Source organism: Micropterus dolomieu, linkage group LG08, assembly GCF_021292245.1.
Source record: "Micropterus dolomieu isolate WLL.071019.BEF.003 ecotype Adirondacks linkage group LG08, ASM2129224v1, whole genome shotgun sequence".
In the NCBI taxonomy this organism is placed as follows: Eukaryota; Metazoa; Chordata; class Actinopteri; order Centrarchiformes; family Centrarchidae; genus Micropterus; species Micropterus dolomieu.
The window spans coordinates 2,361,673-2,383,686 of record NC_060157.1 but is presented as its reverse complement, the minus strand read 5'-3'; the positions used below and the strand labels follow the sequence as shown (position 1 = coordinate 2,383,686).

At 41.8% G+C, this 22,014-nt stretch overlaps 1 long non-coding RNA gene across 1 annotated transcript in view; it reads right to left on the bottom strand.

Annotated features, from left to right (window-relative positions):
* Positions 1–18,107, bottom strand: part of LOC123974654 — a 30,740-nt gene extending 12,633 nt beyond the window's left edge. Inside the window, exon 1 of the long non-coding RNA XR_006825900.1 lies at positions 18,036–18,107. This is a non-coding gene — a long non-coding RNA (uncharacterized LOC123974654). The remainder of the gene's footprint in view (positions 1–18,035) is intronic.
* Between the last annotated feature and the right edge of the window lie 3,907 nt (positions 18,108–22,014).

Sequence of the window (22,014 nt, the reverse complement as noted above, 5' to 3'; positions counted from 1 at the left end):
TCAGGGAACATACTTAAAGGTTTGCATGTGAGTATCTACTGTATATTTAAGGCTTGGTTTTGTTAAAAAGTCTGGGATAGGGTCGTCAGTTAGAATATAGCAAGTAGATATAATTCAACAAGTATGGACACACTTCCCTGAATATGGGAAGCTTGACATATCGCTAATCTGAAGATACTTACACTGAGATCCTAGTTGGCGATCACACTAGATCCTAAAAGTGAGGTGCACCATGATGCTTTTGCTCCCTGCAGCCAGAGTTGTCTTGCTGTTAACTAGGCACACATGATAAGCTAGAAACAGCAGCTAGGTACAGTAAAGCAATCAGAGTTCATCACCAATGTTTAAGCTGTCTGTTTAAAATATCTCCAGCTGGTCAGCAACAAGAGCAACTTGGCTTAACTTTACTTGTTGACGTTTCAGTTTCGCAGGCTTGTTGCTGCATGCTTCTGAATTGAAAGCACAGAACATACCGTAGTATAACATTAATCCATTGGACAACTTTGGGACGAACTTGAATGCAGTATTTATTGGCAGAACATTAACCTTTGGCAGTTGTGTGAATTAAGATCCAAGAAGCTACAGGTCCCTTGTTGAGACACTTCCACAGTGTGGGTGAACTGTTCGGTGTCCAACGTCGCAGTTTTTTTAGGCATTGAGTGCAGTTTCCCTTTGCAGCAAGAAGTTCTTGTACTAATGCCTAAATGGAGATTTATGCATTTGGAGAGGTCAGTACTCGGGACCTGATTACTTCTTTCTTTCTGCAGGTTGTCATACTGAGCCCTGCCAGCGGAGGGCACTGTGGTTGGAACAGCAACAGGGAGGAGGCAGGATAATAGAGGCTCCGGTGCGAAGTCGAACAATAACAGATCTGAGTGAAGGACAACCCCGCCGCAGGGCCAGTCACCCCAACATGGCGGATCCAAACAGACTCCAGAACAGCCAACCGGGTACAGCCAACAACATGCTGGGGCCGAGGAGCAGGGCCAGTTATCCCAGCAACTCTCATCCCACCAGTCACCTCAGCATAGACAGAACCAGTCTGACCAATCATCAGAGCATACAGAGAAACAGCCAGGGCACAAACCGGAGCAGAGAGGAGGACTCCCTCTCTAAGAGTCCTGGATCTGGCTCGAGCGGAGCGTCAGAATGGCGAGGCGTTCAGACTCTCGGGAATCGCACAGGGAACCCTAAAGGCTCCTCTGTTCCTTTCTACAGCACACTGGGAGCCCCACAACGTCCCCCTCACTCGCCGCCCTCTCCCCGCTCCAGACTGTCCAATCAGAAGTCCGTCAGAAACCAGCTGCTCAGAGCCCGAGCTTACCGATTGGCCAGGGAACGCAGTGAGGTCACAACAGATGAGGAGGTGCGAGGAGAGGGCGGGAGGGAAGGCGAGGAGGAAGGGGAGGACGGCCGATGGGCCGGGCGGTACTGGAGCCGGACCGAGAGGAGACGCCACCTGGCGCTGTCGCGGCAACACAGAGAGAGGAGAGGAGGGGGGGAGGAGCAGGCTGGGGGCCTTCAGGGGTCGCTGTCGTCTCAGACGGTGCTGGAGCTGAGCCACATGAAGCAGAACCGACTGAGGAACAGCAAGCTGCTGGATGATTGGACAACAGTAGAGGAGCTGCTGACTCACGGGACACGAGTGGAGAGCGACAGCCAGCTATGTCCCAGCCCTCTGTTATCGGTTACTACTGTCTGACGGGAAAACCTCTGACACACAATCCCACTGTTGGTTTCAGCTGATTGAGGCGAATTCTCCAATCGAAACTCAGCAAACCTGGGTCCAGATTCATTAAAGGATTACGTGAAGTGAAAATATGTGCACTAAAATGACTAAATCAGAAAGATGAGTTTGAGTTTAACTCAATATTGCGGTGACAGATCATGAATCTACCAATTACATATAAATCACCTTGTATTTAACAGTGTATCCGCAGGCTTGTGTGGCAAGAACACACAGAATCCACACACATGACACAAGTCAGTAACTATTGTAGTGGATCTGGAATCTTTTCAAAGGAAGCATTTGTGGAAAGAGATAAAAATATTGAGATATTAGTAACATCTGCTAAATTCTCTTCAGCACACAGCTCCGATCCTCGCCGGAGCAGCTGCCGTATTGCAAATGTTGATAGGCTCTTACTTGTGATGTGTAACCAATCAGACATTGAGCAAGACTACAGAGTGGTGATTACATAGAGAGGCGGCTACATCAGAGCCAAAGTAGAGGATTTTAAAATAAATTGAACCCTAACAAAACCCCGGATCAATCCGAACCATGGGTTTTGTGATCCGTGGCACACCTAGTGAAGCAGCACTGATCACTTTGTGGGGTGCATACATTTTGTCCTCACCGATAAAATTATATATTTAAACCTGAAAGAGCCCACTCTGCATGTTATCTTCATGTTAGCTTCGCAGCAGCAACTGTAGCGACAGTTTGCTAACCCACACCTTAGCGAACGCTAGTTACATTACATTCGGTGTCATAGTTCATTCTGTGTCATGGTAGTTGTCATTAAAATGGATCTCCCCAGAATCGCTTACTCCTCCTGTAATGGTAGACGCTCACAACGCGTTTTTAATGCCATCATGTTTACTGTCATTCCAAGTCTGTCCAAGTAATCACAGCCTTCGGTGTCACAAAACAATGCTTATTTACTCAGAGGGTTAGATGTTATATAGAAAACCCGCTAGCTAGATGGCTCATTAGCTCATGTAATGACTTACTTAAAATCAGGAAGTCTCATTGAGGTCCAGATCTCTTTTTCAAAAAGTGAGACAACCAAAAGCATTCCAGAGATAGCATACTGTATAAGAGCTTGTTTGTTAGCAACAGCGAGAGCCAGAGGGAGCCAAATGCAATCATACAGTCGATGTGAAGGTGGAGATACAAAATGATGAGATAAAAGAGGCATAAAGTTGCATAGAGCTGCAGAATGGGTTTGGTAATATTAGTGTCTGGTGGCCTTTTACGTTGTACATATGCAATATGAAAATTAAATGGATGCTCGAGGACATGAGCAAACAAGGAAATTAACGTCAAATGACACAGAGAGCATAATTTGATCTTTAATTGAACTCTAATTTCAAAAATACAATTAAATTAGACTTAAACTGCAATCTTAATGAATCTGGATCTCAGTCATGTTATTTATTGTCTGACAGAAAGTTCTGACTTAGGGCCCGTGTCCACCAAAGCGTTTTTTTCTGTTGATTCCAATAGGAGTGCCACGTTTTTCCAAGCTGGTAAAAATGGGAAAAAAGCTGCGCTCGTCACTGTCACTTTTCACCCAGCCGTCCAATCACAGTGCAGGAGGGGTGGGACAAACACGCACCGAGCATGTCTGATCTTGAACGAAACGATGTGCCTCCTCGCCGAGGTGTTTCCTCGCCTGCAAAATATGAACCCACGTCTGTGCTCTCATGTTTCAGCCTTCTCTTCATGCAGAGCAAGGGCCAGAGCAAGCAGGCCTAGCGTACTTTGTGGTGACATTTTTACGTTCACTAAAATTAAGTAGGCTACCCTACTTGCAACACATCGCCTCCACGGAAATTATGTATCATAGCACAGTGTCTCGAAAAAAACCCTGCGCCGTCCAAAAGGCACCCTAGCGCTCCCAGCTAGGCGTTTTCAGATCAGCAGGTGGCGTTTTCAGCTGGACACAGGCCCTTACTGTTAAAGTGCTTTGAGTGGTCAGAAGACTACAGATTATACGAGTACAGTCCATTTACCATTTACTTTGAAGTGTCTCTTCAAACAGGTCAAGAACTCCAACGGGAGAACTGAAAAACGTGGCCAACGCTACTACTGGGGCTCAGGAGAAAAATCACCAACAAGCTATCCCCAGCAAAGGTTGAACTGAACATACATCACAGTGTGGAAAATCATAAGCAACCTTGGAGAAACTGATTTAATCTGAACTGACTTTAAACCAACTCTACCGTGTGACAAGAACCTCTAATCCAACACTTGCTGTAGAAACTGAGTTTCTGCAGGTTTGTACAAGTAGGAGGAAACTACATGAGCTGCATGAGCTTCAGACTCTGCAGCGTTAACAGACTCACAGGGTGGACTTGTTGGATCTTTCACACACCAGACCGCCTGTGACTGGTCTGAAATATCACACCATCGGTTGTGTTGCCTTGTGGAAAAGTGTCTCCATCTCCTTTTCTGGTTTTACTGCCTTTTTTCCGTCTCTGTGCCATAAAATGTTAAGGTCGACTCTGATATTACAAAACTGTTGGGAGGTTCTGCTCGTTTTAAGCTTGTTAGAGGATTTCTGCACCTTTATGATCAAACAGCCTCTAAATCCCCTAAGACACTGTTGTTCTTTTTCAGTCGCCACTTACGCCGTTTTTTCCTGGGTGGTTTACCGTTTGAATCTACCTGCACTCTCACAGCCTTGGAGTGTAAATAAATGAGACGCTTCAGAGAGACAGAAAGTCTCAGCACTGTGTGCCACTGGGTTTCTTCTAGTTGGTTCCTAGTATTCTGCTGCATTTAGTGATGACAGCTGTCTGATGATGATTTACACATCTAGCAAACGATGCTTGGCCTGGTGTGCCGTTTGTCATGAATTAGAAATCACTATTCATTATATTTAAAGGAGTAGTTTGAAATTTCTTGCAGAGAGTTAGATAAGGACATTGATACCACTCTCATGTTTGTAGGTTAAATTCAAAGCTACAATATAGCTTGAATCTGTTAGCTTAGCACAACGACTGAAAGCAGGGAGAAAGTTAGCCTAAAGGCTAATATATTCTTCTGGGTCGAATGCACGCCATAGGTACACTGAAGTCAGACGCGCACCTACACAAAAATGTAACTAGACGTTGCGGCACCGCAAGAACTGTGACTGGTTAGTTTGGTAGTATCGCATTTCCTCCAAACCCCCAGGAAGTGCTCCAAGCCATTTTCTCATTAACTTACATAGTGAAAGAAGCAACCGTGAAACTGTGGATAATTTTTGTTTGAGAGTCACAACCCCCACAAAATGACCCGTTTTAATTTCAAGAATTTTATCTATTTGGTCCGAAAACATTTGGAAAGTCTAGAAGAGCTGCACGATTAGCATTTTACCCACATTCGAGTTAGCGGAGAGCTAAACCGGAAGGTAGCCAGCTCGACTGGTAGAACCCAATGGACCGCAGATATTGGACAGACATAACGTGCTGGACTGGTAGGCAGATTTTATTTACCTTTGAGATGGAGCTATGCTAGCTGTTTCCCACCATTTCCAGACTTTATGCTAAGCTAAGCTAACCAACTGCTGGCTGTAGCTTCCTACTTAAGGCCAATTTATACTTCTGCACCAAGTCTAGTCGTAGGGTATGTGCCATCGTGAGCGTATATACTTTTACAATTACCCAGCCAAAACGCTAGTGGGGATTCTATGTTCCACTGTGTTGAGTTTCTTCTTCTTCTTCGTTGGTGTAGGCTGCTACAAACAGTGGCGACGGAAACTGAGCAGATCATGTTGGAGTTGGAGTAGATCAATGTTGAGCAGCAGTTACCAAGAGTGAAGTTACCAAAACTCAGAAACATGAGAAGGCGCCGGAGGAGATGGTATGTACGACCCTTGAACCGGTTGAGGCAGATGACGAAGGACAAATCGGAAATGTGTACGAGGAATTGCGAATCTACCAAGTCGACCGATCACAGTTCTTGAAGTCTGAGTCGCCGCGACGTGTAGTTACATTTTTGGGGAGGTGCGCATCAGGCTACCGCGCAGGCACAACGCAGAAGCATAAATTGGCCTTGAGTTGACAGGTTGTTCTCAGACTTCTCAAGCAAATATCATATTGTTCTAACTTTCTCATTCTAATCCTTACAATTGTTTCAGTTCCTGACATTTGTGAAAACACACTTAACTACCTATACCACACCTGAAGTGGTAACAGATGAAAGAGACTTGGTACATATCACTATCATACAAATTGGTTACAAAATGAGATATCAGCAGCTACCACAACCAAATGATGAAACCTTTTTCATCTACTAACTTTTATCCAGCCTGTCAGATTCAGTGATGGAATTCTGGTCGGTTTATTCTTTCTTTTAAAAAAAATATCAGATCAGATTCTTTTAAAATCAAGTCCGTTACCTTATTCTATGTGTAAAGAGTGAAGGAGTACCGGCTCACAACAACACGAGTTCATCAGTTACCCTTAGTGGTATTATACACTGGGCTGCTCTAAGTATGTATGATGACAGGCACCTTTGAAAGCAGTGGGTGTTTGGATTAATCTGAGAAATGTTCATCAGGGTTAAATGTAATAATGTGTTAAAATGGTGAAACTGTTCAATGCAATTTTGTTAAAAATAAGAAAATGTCACTTTATTTTCGTATTCTGTCAAGTTTGGGGACATGAAATCCCGAGGACAGTTTTCAGGTCATGAAGTTGGACTCATCAAATGAATATATTTAAGGGTTTCTTTTTCTAAACTATGCTTGTGTGTGTGAGTGTGTGTGTGTGTGTGTGTGTGTGTGTGTGTGTGTGTGTGTGTGTGTGTGTGTGTGTGGTCATGCAAGAAAAAGAATATAAAGTTTGATACTAACTTGTCAGTAGTGTTTAGCCAAAGATAGAGTGTAATTTTGGTTTGTGGACAATCTAGGACAGCAATCACTGTACGACGTAAAAGTATATTTTATAACCATATTACTTTTTATATGCTTTATTTTGCCTTGAGTAGATTACTTCTGCTTCTCGCCAACACCCTGCTATGCTAGTGTATGTACGTAGATGTTAGTGTACAAGCAACTGTTAGCATAAACAAGCTTTTTTAGCACAGTCTAAACCTAGCATGCTAACTCCTGATTAGCACAGAACAAGCATTTCAATGATTGCCTGAAGTGTCTATAAGTGTCTAAAGTCAATGTCCTTCATTTTGTCCCCAGACTGGGCTTTTATTTTGACAATCTCAGAGGAAAAGATGCTCTAAAACCACATATATTATCTAATCTGTTAAATTAAACCTGAGTGGATGGAGACAAATAATTATGCTTGTGCAGAATTTGATTGACCAACAAAGATTGACCAAAAAATATGAATAATTTTGTGAAGCATGCAGCGAACTAACTACTTATCTCAGCTAGTTTCAAATGTGCATCTATGTGGTTTGCCAGAACCTGTGAGACCCTGACCTCTTAGAATTATTTAAAAAAGGGAAATAAGTTTTTAGGTAATGTAATAACTGTGATTCTTTAAATATTTCTTTTTTTTCATCTATTTGGCAATTGTTCAATTGTTTAACATTTAGGGGGAATGCGCCATGTGCTTTCTTTTTGAGCGTCAGATAAAAATATGAATATCAATCTCACCTTAAGAGATGGAGTCAGGACGTGCTTAGCCTAGCTTAGCATAAAGACTGAAAACAGGGGTAGACAGCTAGCCTGGCTCTGTCCAAAGTTCAGAAATTCTCCTAACAAACTACACATTCTCACTTCCAACTCGTTAAATCTATAGACTCCTGATCAAGACACCTTGGCGTGGTTTTTAACAGCCAGGGTACGCTTTTGGGTTGTTTTTGAACGTGTACGGCTCTGCGGTCAAGTTAGCAATAATAAATATGCCACTTCCTGTTAGACTGTAAAACGTCACAATTTGGTTAGGTTTAGTAAAAGATCATGGTTTGGGTTTAAATAACTACATTACTGACGTGACTTGAAGTAACACTTCTAAGTATTGCTACTTGCGTAACTTCACTGAAATGAATCAATGTTGACTTTTCCCTTAGTCATAGTTCAACGCAGTGGGGAAAGCCCTGTAGCATAATTTATGAAGGCAGGTGTAGGATATAAATAGCTGAAGAGTCAGAGTAAAAGGACGTGGTTGGGGTGGACGCAGGGCCAAAAACCAGACTTTCACCCAGCTGACTGGAGTCTGTTGTTTACTTTACACATCCATTTAGCGTTCATAGATGACGGTAGGGCTTCCACAAGTGCGTTGAACTATGGCATTACAAACTGACACCAAGGGGTCTTGATCATGCGTCCTTATGTGACGACGTGGGAGTGAGAACGCCTCTAAAGCTCACGGATTAACATGCCGTACCTCGTTTATTTAATCCATCCGCAAACAGACATGCAAAAATGATAATTTGTAGTTGTAAGGGGGAAGTATTTTTTGAATGACACAGTGAATCCATTACCTATATAGCGCAAGTTGCCAGATAAAGTCAGTGAGCATAGGTTTTGGTTTTGGTGCATGCACGATGGTACCATTGTTGAAGAAAATATTGTGAGCCAGGTTCAGGTGTGAAGAAGTTTTGGAGAATGATAAAGACTTAACATAGCATTGTTAAGGAGACACAGTGCCAGCAGACAACATGTGAACACGTCAAATTCCAACGCCAAATCTGAAGGATAACGTCTTTCGGTTCCTTTTATGTTTCTGTCTTCACCCTAGTGCCTGGAGGTTTCTCTATAAGGTCATCTTTAGCTGGCTTTAACTTAGAACAACAAATCTATCTGATCTGATGTTTAGACTCCAATGCTTCATCACATTGGAATCTATTACTATCCATGAGTTGTACTCTAATCTGTGGAGCCAGTGAGTTCTTGTAAACATTCTTGCAGGACTCAACCTTGTAAGATTCCCAGAGAACACTGAGGCCCCATCCACACTACTGCGTTTCCGAATTAAAACGGAGACCTTTTGCTACGTTTGCACCTCCCGTCCAGACTACAACGACGAAAACGAGGACCTAAAACGGAGAAGTTTGGAAACGCTGCCGACCCCGTTCTGCATTTCAACTCTGGAGGGCGTTTTAGTGAATACAGGCCAAAATAGAGGAGAAACGATGACGCAACCGCTCACGCTCGGCTCTCTGATTGGGTCTTGCAAAGCAGAAACATGATGCTGCTGACCGGGTTTTTGACATCATATTTTTATTAAAATATTCTGTACCGTGCAAATAACACTCATCTGCCTACACTTGTACTGTGCATGTCGCCGTTTACCAGTGCACCTGAACGGGTCCCAGCCGTTTTAATGTAGCCGTTCAACTCCAAAAGGCAGCGGAAACGCTGGTGTGGACAGATCGTATTCGTTTTAATTCTCCGTTTGTAAACTAAAACGGAGTAATGTGGATGGGGTCTGATACCTGCTAGCCTGACGCCTGAACTGCTGTCTCTAACTAATCAGTCTATTGTTGTCTCCCTGACAAGGACAAGTCCATGTGAGAAATACCTAAAGCTAGAATGTCAGAAAACACTTATGGGGTCAGCTAAATTACTCTAAGCGAGACCTGTCTTACAAAGCTTTCAACAAAGCCCCTTAAGAAATGTTCTCAACAGTACCAAACCTGGCAGCCTGAACATGACAACAAGACTTAAGGAGTTGTTTGAAAAGAAATCGTTCTCACACAAACTGATGTATTCACGTTGATATTTACGTACAGATTAACCAAGATATAAACGTGTTAATTAGTGAGATTTTAGAGGTGTTGGTAGGCTCCCGTCTTTATGCTAAGCTAGGCTAACCATGCTCTGTATTTAACACACAGGCATGAGATTAATATTCATCTTCTTGTCTCACTCTCAGATTAAAATGTTGAATAATTCCTTTTAAAGAATGAATCTGAGTGGGTGTGAGGTGTATGCTCTTCAACGTTTGTGAACTTGGTCCTGAATCCTAAATTGTCTTTGTTTCTTTCAGGGCTGTGTGCAATAATCAGAGGTCTAGTTGCCATACTGCTGGCCTGCAGTCTGTTGTTGGTCAGCTCTGAGGGACTGTGTCCTTCTGTAAAACTGCATTGTAACGTCTTGTGCTCAGGTTTGTGTCTGTATGATGTCAGGAAGGTGATGAGAAGATGAGACAGGGAGGTGGTGTGCGACTAGGGTTGGGTATCATTTCAATTACATCGATTCTGATTCCGATTCTAGTTATAGACTCCGGTTCTTATTGAATCTCGGTTCTGATTCAAACCCCTTCACCACGAATCTTATCAGCACTAGAGGGGCGTCTCTGGGGACTCGTATCTAAGGGCGCTTTCACACTGCCTTATTGTCCGGGATTATTACGGCAATATGCCGACTTGCCACACTGTATGAAAGGTACAGAGCCGGAAAAGGGGGTCAGATTTGATCCGTCTCGGAGCCGGTAACATTGAATTACGCGTAATGGTCTTTTTCTACACTGCTGGTTCCGGAAAGCAGGATTGCCATGCGGGATTATACTGGCAGCGTTTGGTCAGTGTGAATGAGCGAATGCAGCATATTTTCTTTCCATGTTTACTGCAAGATCTCTGTATGAAAGCGACTTGAGAAAAATATATATTGAATCATCTGTAGCCATCGTTGGTTTCCCTTCAGTATAAAAGGTGAACGTCAGCCCACCTGTGTTTTGTACCTGAGACGTTGCTACTGTTAGCGTTAGCTGTATCATTGTAGCTTGGAGAGCGCGACACGGCGCGTTCCTTCAGATTCACGCCATGTTGAAGGAAACGCTTCGTCATGTCGGAGCTGCTTCCTCCCTCGCACCAAACCTCCTGACTGCAGCTGTTGCAGTTTTTTAGTGAAGCTAAGCCAAACTTTGGAGTGTTTGCTGCGGTCCGCCACAGTCCAGGACTCTCTTCTTGATGCTTTGTGGCAAATGGCAGATAAGACGCACTTTGATGAACTGTAAAATGCTCACTTCAGTTCAGTCAGGAGCCGAAATGGGCAGAAAGTTAGAAACAAAATCCAAACGGTTCTTGGAAATTTGGTAACGGCTCCAACTTGGAACCGATTCTCGATACCCAACCCTATGTGCGACAGGGAGGCGTTTTGTATTTCTGTTTTGTTTTTCCATGCCGCCTTGTGACCTCACAAATGTACATGACGTTTCAATCTCGATGTCCATGAGAGAGATTTTTGATGGAAGTTTAACTTCACCCAGAACTCATGTAAAAAACAATGTCAGTAAACTGTGAACATTTAAATTTCCTTGCTGTGAGTTTTGCTTTCTGTGAATTTAATGGGTCTATGCTACTTTAAACTTCTACATGACTACATTCAGAAGGAAATATTGTACATTTAAATTCACAACATTTATCCGAGTTACTTTACAGTTTTAGACTTTCTACAAAAATCAAACAAACTTGTGATCCATTTAGGGCTGACCACGAGTAGTTGAAGAGCCTATTACAATATACATCTCAACATAATGCTGTAAATAAAAATGTGAAAACAAAGAAGCTTTTAATAAATGTTTAAAAAAAAAAAAAATCTTAAGTTATAACCTTAACCCTCAAGGAAGGGGGTCAATGCGCATGTGTGGGTGTAGCTTGTATGTGTGTGTGGATGTGTCGGTATGTGGTTACCAAAGACAGGGACTCGCCATTCAGCATAAACTTTGGCTTTACAACTTCATACAACAAGACCCAAACAAAGAAGCGCTTAACGCAAAATAGGTTCAGTAACTTGAGGTTAGTGAAAACGTTTAGCTCAGCATTGGCCATCTAACGTTAGCTTGCTTCTTGCTTCAGCTACGACCTACGGGAGGTTAACTCCGACTGTCGTTCGCTATGAAAAGATGAATGAGCGTTTGTTTACTTGTGGTGGTCGATTAATGTAATCATTTACGTCCCGCTGGCTGCCATCATGTTAATTATTAGCATCGGCTGCAAACAGGTTACAGGTTTATTGTTGATCATGTGACGTTACAGTTTTATTTAGTTAATGTTACCCTGGGTTTGAGAATCTGGTGGTGTGTTGACTCATTAAATGCATTGCACGTTACATGGTTGTGCTTTGTAAGTGAAAAACAGGTTACAGTTACAGAATCCCTTATAGCTCTGCAGTTTTATGAGCAGCTTGGATTGAACGCAGCAGGTGATACAACATTCACTGTAACCACGTGAGACTTCACTTGGACTTTACCTTAAAGACTTGAGACTTGACCTGGACTCTAATTCAAAGACTTGACACATGACTTGAACTCTAGCTCGACTTGGACTCTAGCTCAGAGACTTGAGACTTGACTTGGACTCCAGCTCAGAGACTTGAGACTTGACTTGGACTCCGGCTCAATGACTTGAGACTTGACTTGGACTCTGGCTCAATGACTTGACTTGACTTGGACTCCAGCTCAGAGACTTGAGACTTGACTTGGACTCCAGCTCAGAGACTTGAGACTTGACTTGGACTCTGGGTCAAAGACTTGAAACTTGACTTGGACTCCGGCTCAATGACTTGAGACTTGACTTGGACTCCGGCTCAATGACTTGAGACTTGACTTGGACTCCGGCTCAATGACTTGAGACTTGACTTGGACTCCGGCTCAATGACTTGAGACTTGACTTGGACTCCGGCTCAATGACTTGAGACTTGACTTGGACTCCGGCTCAATGACTTGAGACTTGACTTGGACTCCAGCTCAGAGACTTGAGACTTGACTTGGACTCCGGCTCAATGACTTGAGATGGACTCTAGCTCAGAGACTTGAAACTTGAGTTGGACTCTAGTTCAAAGACTTGAGACTTGACTTGGACTCTAGCTCAAAGACTTGAGACTTGACTTGGACTCTAGCTCAAAGACTTGAGACTTGACTTGGACTCTAGCTCAGAGACTTGAAACTTGACTTGGACTCTTGCTTAGAGACTTGACTTGGACTCTAGCTCAAAGACTTGAGACTTGACTTGGACTCTAGCTCAGAGACGTGACTTGGACTCTGGCTCAAAGACTTGAGACTTGAGTTGGACTCTAGCTCAGAGACTTGAAACTTGAGTTGGACTCTAGTTCAAAGACTTGAAACTTGAGTTGGACTCTAGTTCAAAGACTTGAGACTTGACTTGGACTCTAGCTCAAAGACTTGAGACTTGACTTGGACTCTAGCTCAGAGACTTGAAACTTGACTTGGACTCTTGCTTAGAGACTTGACTTGGACTCTAGCTCAAAGACTTGAGACTTGACTTGGACTCTAGCTCAGAGACTTGACTTGGACTCTAGCTCAGAGACTTGAGAATTGACCTGGACTCTAGCTCAGAGACTTGAAACTTGAGTTGGACTCTAGTTCAAAGACTTGAGACTTGACTTGGACTCCAGCTTAGTGACTTGACTTGGACTCCGGCTCAATGACTTGACTTGGACTCCGGCTCAATGACTTGAGACTTGACTTGGACTCCAGCTCAGAGACTTGAGACTTGACTTGGACTCCGGCTCAATGACTTGAGACTTGACTTGGACTCCGGCTCAGAGACTTGAGACTTGACTTGGACTCCGGCTCAAAGACTTGACTTGGACTCTAGCTCAGAGACTTGACTTGGACTCTGGCTCAATGACTTGAGACTTGACTTGGACTCCAGCTCAGAGACTTGAGACTTGACTTGGACTCCAGCTCAGAGACTTGAGACTTCACTTGGACTTTACCTTAAAGACTTGAGACTTCACTTGGACTTTACCTTAAAGACTTGAGACTTGACCTGGACTCTAAATCAAAGACTTGACACTTGACTTGGACTCTAGCTCAGAGACTTGACTTGCAAAATTCAGCACAAGACTGGTGAATGGCAGGACGAGCAGAGAGAAAATGGTCAACATAAGACTCAGATTAGCTGTAAATGCACAGTGTAAGTTACACTGACTAATGTTACCACCACCCTCCCACCCCCACAATAGACAATTCTGATTCGACGATATAAATCCTTAGTCGGGGACAGGCCTACATCCGTTTATAAAATGTGTTCCAATATAAGTCTCTGAAAGGGACCATTCTGATCAACAAACATTTGTACTTCAATAATTTAAAGAATATTTTACTGTTAATATTTCTGTACTTTTACTTAAGTGAATATATACAATATTGCAATTTGGCTGAATCTAATATGTTAATAAATGGGGAGGACTTAATTTGAAGGAGATTTCAGTGCCACTTTATTTCAGAGTAAGTTATTTCCCAATGATTTCTTAGGAATTTTCCTTTAAAAATAGCTATGTAATTTGGTAATACCAGACAATATACAAAATCCCTTGAATAAAAAGCTTAATTTAAAACCATTTCAAGTAAATCTTAGTTATGAATTTATTATTGGAAATTCTAATTATCCATATGAGTTCATTTACGTATACCTACAAATTTCACATTTTTGTATTTTCAGGTTTTCTGCGCACAGACTGACAGTTAATATTAATAACTTAATATTAATAACTTAATATTAACTGGAAGTGTGCCAAGTAAACATTGTCTGTTTTCTCTAGAATCTATATAGATAATCTAAAGAGATATTTATTTAATATTTGTTTTAATTCATGAAGTCGTTGCCCTCTGGCACAATTTTATCCTGCATGATATAAACAGACACATTTGAATACTGAGAGGCTAAATATAGACACTGTTTTATTATTAAATAGTTATTTAAACATTCTTCTTACCGCCGCAGCCCTGACATTTGGAGACACAGCGAGAGTCTGCAGTTAGTGGAGACGAGACGCTCTGCTGAGTTCATAAATTTAGTGGACAGCTGAGTCTGAAAACGCCTAATGCTAAAGCTTTGGGGGAAATCAAAGCATGATGGGAAAACAGAAACACATGGTGCCTCCCAGTTCCTTTGAAAGGACACGACCCCACAGCTACACAAGGTCAATCCTGGGTGCTGCTCCCAGTAGTGGTGCAGTGCTGCGTTCCAGTCACAACTGGAGGTCAGAATTCTCCTCAATCTTTCCAGGTGCAGGATGCGTCAACAAAAAATATGGCTGACCTTGGTTTTTGTTTTGTGAAATGTGCACACAGTTGAACCCCCAGCAGTGTTGAACTGTGTTAATGTGCAAAAGTCATGAAAAGTCCGCCTAGCATAGCTAGCTTCACCGCGTTATCCATATGTGCCCTCGTACACTCGTGTTTCTTCTCAGATAAATGTATCGTGTCGTTTCCTCCTGTAACAGTTGTATCCGTCCCCGCCGTTCTAAAAAGCAAGCATGGGAAGCAAAATAAGGCATTTACATCATTGCATCCAGCTAGCCGAGGCTGAAAGCCTGCGTCGGTCTTGAGTTCCACATTCATCTTGTCAACAACGTCACGTGTCCCTCTACCACCGACTGACTGTGCTTGTTGGGGCAGATCCTGGAGCGCCCTGCAGGCATTAAAATTGAGGACGCCGATTGGCTTAATTTCTGTTTCTATGGGCAAATCTTGTGTCAGTTTTTGGCTGCGCTGCTGCGCTGCATGGGCGATCTCTCCAGCGCCCCAGAAGAGACCGCTGGATGAGCAGGAAGCTAATTTCACACCCAAACGTAATTATTTAGCCTATATTTTATATATTACATATTATTGTGCATTTTAAACACACATATACTTAATTACTGTTTATTTCAAAAAAATTTATTTTAAAAGAAAATCAAAACACTTTCCAACCATAGATTTTATATAAAAAGATTCAACCACCAGGGAGGGTGGCAAGCGTGGTCTGTTTCCACGCCCATAAATCTGTGCAAACTTCATGTTGGGCATGCCGTCGAGACAGATCGTCAGCAATATCAAAAAGAATATAATAATTAGTCTATCAGAATACGCTACCTCTGAAATGATGTTATAATATAATCAAAAAACAGAAGACGTCATAAAACTGTGAGAGTTATTCCTTTATGGGATTGGAAAAGAGAAAACATAAGGTAGCATTCTTTGATAGGACAGAGCGATAGAATCTGATAACAATTTTACAATGTGTCGCCAAATTTACTTGGGCGGCTGTTAATCTACCTGGGCGGCCGCCCAAGTAAAGCCTATGTATGGGAAACACTGGAAAGAGCCCACTTCAAGCCCCGCAGGTTGTTCTGTTCTCAAGCTGTGGCCTGTAAAGCGTGGGACTGCTTTTGGAATATTGACTGTTTTTAATCAATATTTCAATGTTTTGGAAGCTTTATGTTATTTGGAACGTGGTTGTTTGGAGAGAAATAATGTTTTGAAGAAAACTCCCAATAAAAGTGAACATATAAACAGTAAATATGGCCAAAACATGGAACTTCGCCTGGTATATTTTTGAGAGATTGTGTAATAACTGTTGTATATCAGTTTCTTATAATCAAATTTACAGTTACAGTTGTATTCCAGGTGTATTAGAAGATATTCAGGTGCATTATAATCTACCTTATGATGGTTTTGATGGTTTATTGAATTAAAATGTAGCTTTTTTTCCAGGCGAGGTTGAAAATATCTTATTTTTTCTGCATTGCATCTCCATGTAGTCTGTAATGGTAAAATAAATGTGTTAATGTACAATGGATTTATATTCCTCTGCTTCTGACCTTTCAAAGGAGACCAGAATTAAGCATCTAGGCCAAATGGTTGAGGAGATATTACTGATTTCTTTTGTTATTTTAGGCGTTTTTGCTGGAAATAGGTGGCAGGTACCATGTGGTTAAAAAAGTAACTTTTACTCTGAGTAAATTTTAAGTGAGCCACTTTTTACTTTTACTTGAGTACATTTTTGTAATTTTACTTGTACTTAAGTAAAAATTCATCAATGTAACAGTACTTTTACTTAAGTACAATATTTTAGTACTCTTTCCACCTCTGACCAAAAGATACTGTATGAAAATATTTAAATTATGTAATTTTAAAAGGTATTTATGCAATATGTTTAATGCTCTATACTTGTATAGCACCTTTCTAGTCTTTTTGACCACTCAAAGCACTTTTACACTACATCTGCATTCACCATTCACTCACATTCATTCACTGAGCCTAAGTGCTCAAACAGAAACTAACATTCACACTCATTCACCTTCCGATTAACGGCCAACCCGTTCTACCGCCTGAGCCACAGCCGCTCCGCAATGCATATCTTTACATTTGTTTAACACTCAAAATTGTTTTTATTATTATTATTATTATTATTAACAGTTGGACTGTAAAAATGAAGAAAATATTTACAGTTAATATCTGTAATTAAAAAACTATTCTCTGTAAAACAACATTTTTACTGTTATTTGACAGTAAGTCAACTTTTGCTGCCAGACTTTTTACTGTTTTTTAAAGATGTTTTTGTAGTTTATTTTTTTACAGTGTGAAACAGAGGCCTTCCAACAGCTGACGAAGTGTTATAGCTCACTGATAAACTGGAAAACAAATGACAATCTGTGAGCTTTAACATGAGAAGGACAGCTGGCGGGCAGACGACCGTTTAGCTGCTGCAGTTTCACGGCCCTGCTATCAAGCACGCAGGCTCAGAGAGGATGGAAAACAAAAATAAACAGACTTGATGAATAAACGCTGACGTACACGAAGCGGTGACTTAAAGTGAAGAGCTGAAAACAGGCTGTGACCTTCCTCACATTAACAAATGTCTGATTTCATCTTCGTTCGTTTGAGCTCTGACTGGAGCTTTTTTAATGATTCTGCTTCTGCGATGGTTTTAATGGCACCTGACTGGTGAATTAGCTCATAACTCCTGCAGCAAGTCAGGATTTCTTTTGATCATTTTCTGGACATGTTCAAATTTGCACTTAATATAAACTGTATTTGTCCTGTTACGACAAACCAAAATGTCTGCTGTGAAAAGGGCCTAATATTACACACAGCCTACTTATGGATCACCTGAATGCACCATTGGGGCAGCTGTGGCTCAGGGGTAGAGCGGTTATCCACTAACCAGAAGGAAGATCGGTGGTTCAATCCCTAGCTCCCCCGGTCTGCATGTCAAAGGGCAGAAATGACAAAACACTGAACCTCAAATTGTTAGGATTTGGTTTTTTCCTTTGTTTATTTGATATTGTCGTGGTTTGGAGTTTTGTAGTCTTGTTTATTATTTTGTTCATTCGCTTTAAGTGTTCTTAGTAACCGTCTTGTCTCTTATCGTAGTTCTTAGTCCTGTGCTTTAGTTCATGTTTAGTGTTTTTCTTGGTCGATGTACTTCTGTGTCTTATTACTTATGGTCTGTGTATTTGTCCTTAGTATTTTATCTCCATGTTTTACTTTGGTAGATCTGTCCTTGTGTGTTCCGTGAACTTTACTTCCTGTTTTATTTTGTAGTCTTCTGTGCCTGGTGTTTTTGTCTAGCTTTGTTCCTGTTGTTAGTTAGTATATTGTTGTCTTGATGATTTATTTCTTACCTCTGCCTTTGTTTTTGGATCTGCGTCTGCTTGTGTTTGTAGTCTTTTTGGTTTCCTTGCTGTTACACTCTGTCTTATTCACTGTGTGTCTGCTGTGCCTGATCAGTCCTAATTCCCTTCACCTGTGTTGCTCCTACCCCGCTCGTTAGTTCCTGTGTGTCTGTATGCTTGCTTGCTTCTTCAGTCTTTGTCACGTCCTTGCGTCATCTGTGTTTTTGGATCCTACCTTTGGATAATGTTTCTGTTCTGTCTTGTTTCTTGCCTCCAGCTCCCGTGGAAGCCTGTTTAAGTTGAGTTTTGAGTTAATAAATATTTTTGAACTGCATCCTCGCTTTTGGTCTGCATTTGGTTCCACACCTCCGCCTTCACTCAGCCGACTCTTAACACAAATTGCTCCCGTCGGTGTGTTAATGAGTTAATTTCTGTTTCTGATGTGCAGTTGGCACCTTTGCCTCGGCACATCAGAGTGTGAATGTGATGTAGTGTTGAGTGGTTGGAAAGGCGCTTTACAAATACCACTCACCATTAAATAGTCTTGCATAGAATAATGTGAGAGTGACGTACTTTATATTATTGCTCTATGAATGCTGACTTCGAAAGGATCTCTGAGGATTGCAGCAATGACAAGAAAATTGAATGTAGTTTGGTTACACGGGTAGTTAAAGGGTCAGCACCGGCAGTTTCAAGGTGTTCATCTGCAATTTTTTAAAAAGGTGTAAAAGTGACGGACTTCATGATATTATTGTTCTCTAAATGCCGACTTAAAGGATGCAGCTCTGTGCATGGGATGCAGAAATAACAAGAAAACTGCATGTAGTTTGGTGAGACAGGAAGTTAAAAGGTCAGCTTCTGCAGCAAATGTTTATCTGAATTATTTATTTTTTTAAAGGTGTAAAAGATTTAAATTTGATGACTCTGAGCCATGGCAGCAGTCCAGGTTTTCTTTTTATAATTTTTAGGAAATTGAAACACAGGACAGAGCCAACAGGTGTTTTTATTATTATTATAAACTGAGCTTTTACTACGGCGACAAACCAAAATGTCTGCTGTAAAAAAAAGACCTGTTAAAAGACACGGCCTCCTGTATCACCTGAATGCAGCTGTGGCTCGGTCGTCCACTCCGGCTCCTCCGGTGTTCATGTCGAACAGCAGAGAAGTCCTTTGGCAAGACACTGAACCACAAATTTCTCCCGTGATTAATTTCCGTTTCTGATGTGCAGTTGGCACCTCAGCGTGTGAACGGGGCGAGTGTGGTCGTAAAGGCTCTTTCCAAATACAGACCACTTACCATTACATTAGCAAGTGGTCTTGCATGGAATAATGTGATACTGACTTACTTTATGATATTACTGCTCTCTAAATGCCGACTTCAAGAGGATGCAGCTCTGTGCATGGGATGCAGAAATGACAAGAAAATTGCATGTAGTTCGGTGAGACAGGAATTTAAAAGGTCAGCTCCTGCAGTTTCAAGGCGTTTATCTGCATTTATTTACTTTTTAAAGATGTAAATTTGATGACATTTTCTGAGCCACCTGTTTGTGGCCGAGGTGTGTTTTCTAATAAACTCGCCATGAATATTGACTGACGGCCATGTTGGCTCTTCAATCCTGGCTGTCGCTATAGCAACTGGTGTTTCTACAGCAGCTGATCTCTCAGCTCTTGGCCTTGTCACCATGGTGATATCTGGTGGAGGACGATGTATTTACAGCTGACACTCGTCAGCTGTGCAGAGCAGTACCATTTCTTTTTTGGACTGACTCGGGAGCCGCGTCGCCACCGTACAGCTGCTGCAGTGAATCTAACCAGGAGAAAATACATTTCAGCCTCCTGATGTTCTTCTACATCTGACCTGAGGAAGCTGAACTTAAAACTGCGTCATCACTTCAACACAAGCTGAAGCGGGGCGACTTCTGCTGGCGACCACGGGGAATTACAACTGCTGGACACAAACCTGCAGGGATAGTTCAAAAAGAAAGAGCGCTGCTGCTGTAAGAGAGAAATAAAAGCAGGGAAAATGAGTTCTGGTTCCGTATATTACAAATCCGACAAGCCCACTGCTTTGCAGAGAAGCATTTCAGCTCAGGGGTTTAATTATCTGGTTTGAATTAAGAGAAAATGTGCCCAAACAGTGATTTTAGTGCCCTACACAGGGTCCACCCCAGTTGTGGACAGTAACTAAGTACATTTACTATGGGGTGGTGATGGTGTAATAGATAAGGCACCTGCCTTTGGTGTGAGAGACCTGGGTTCAATCCCCTCCACTGTGACCCATCCACCATTGTGTCCCTGAGCAAGACACTTAAGCCCTTAAGCGTGCGACCTCTGACATGTATAGCAATTGTTAAGTCGCTTTGGATAAAAGCGTCAGCTTAAATGAATACATGTACTTAAGTACAACTTAGATTTAGTATTTGTACTTTTTAAAACTCTTTTCTTGTCACTTTCTTTTTATACTCCACTACATCTCAGATGGAAATATTGTACTTTTTCACACATATATGATGTTTTGTTATAAATTAAACTCCCAACAGTTTATACAAATACATCTGGAACGATGAGACGGTTAACATAAAATTAAACGGCAACTATTTTGATCATTTCAGTCATTTTTATATGCAAAAACATTTCACGGTTCCGGCTTCAAGATTTGCTGCTTTTACTAATAATTATTTTAATAATTCGAATGTTTGTTAATGCCCTGGGATGGACGGCGACCTGTCCAGGGTGTACCCCGCCTTTCTCCAGATGCCAGCTGGGATAAGCGGCTGACGATGGATGGATTGTTTGTTAATTATGTTGAAGGTTTGGGCTGTTGCTTCGACTCAACAAGCGTTGTGAAGGCGTCATTTTGTGCTCTGGGTAACTGTGACAGCAGAATCTTTACAAACCAATCAATCAATCGATTCATGGAGAAAATAATCAACAGATTATTTCATAATGAAAATAATTATTAGTTGCAGTCTGATAGAAAATAGTTCATAATGAGCTCCAGCAGTAAAATCCTGCTTTTACATTAATGCATGATGAATAATAATCTACATTTTTCTTATTATGCTTACATGCATTTCCCAAGTAACATTTTCAATGCAGTACTTTTAACAACTACTACTACTTCTTAAGTATAGGATCTGAATACTTCTTCCACCACTGTTACACTTCCACAGGTGTTTTTATCTCCTTCGCTTATACTTTATTATCAGTATACAAGCTAACAAGCTGTGATAGAAAATATAATAGTTCTGTGATAAAAAGTCAAAAAGGTAGAAGATGTCTGTGGAGGAAAATTCAGCTACGACTCCAAAAGTGCATTTCAGTTAGAAAACAGTAAAGGTAAAAAAATAAAATAAAATACAAACCTGAAATAACATTCAGTTCGCTCTGAGGTGGATCGATGGAGATGTTGACGTGTTTTAGAGACGTCACAGCAGCAAAATCACAGGTCTAAAAATAAAATGAATGAGGGCTGAATTCATTTTAGCTGCTTCTGGTTCAGGGTCCTTGTGTTGTGTACGTGGGAGGAGACAGAGCAGAGGCGTCGATAATGTTAGTACATCTGCACTTAGAGGAGGAGACGAGGAGACAAGGAGAGGAGAGAGGAGACAAGAGAAGACAAAAGAGGGTACGAGGAGAGGGGACAAGCAGTGGAGACAAGAGGAGGCGAGAGAGAGGACACAAGGGAGGAGACAAGGAGAGAGGAGACAAGAAAGAGGAGGCAAGGAGAGAGGAGACAAGAGAAGACAAAAGAGGGTACGAGGAGAGGGGACAAGCAGCGGGGACAAGAGAGGAGGCAAGAGAGAGGACACGAGGGAGGAGACAACGGAGGAGAAAAGAGGAAGACAAGAGAGTTCACAGGAGAGCAGACAGTGGAGTAGACAAGGATAGAGGAGACAAAGGGGGAGGACAAAAGAGGATACAAGGAGTGGAGCAAAGGAGAGGGAATAAGGAGTGGAGATAAGAGAGGCTACGAGGAGAGGAGATG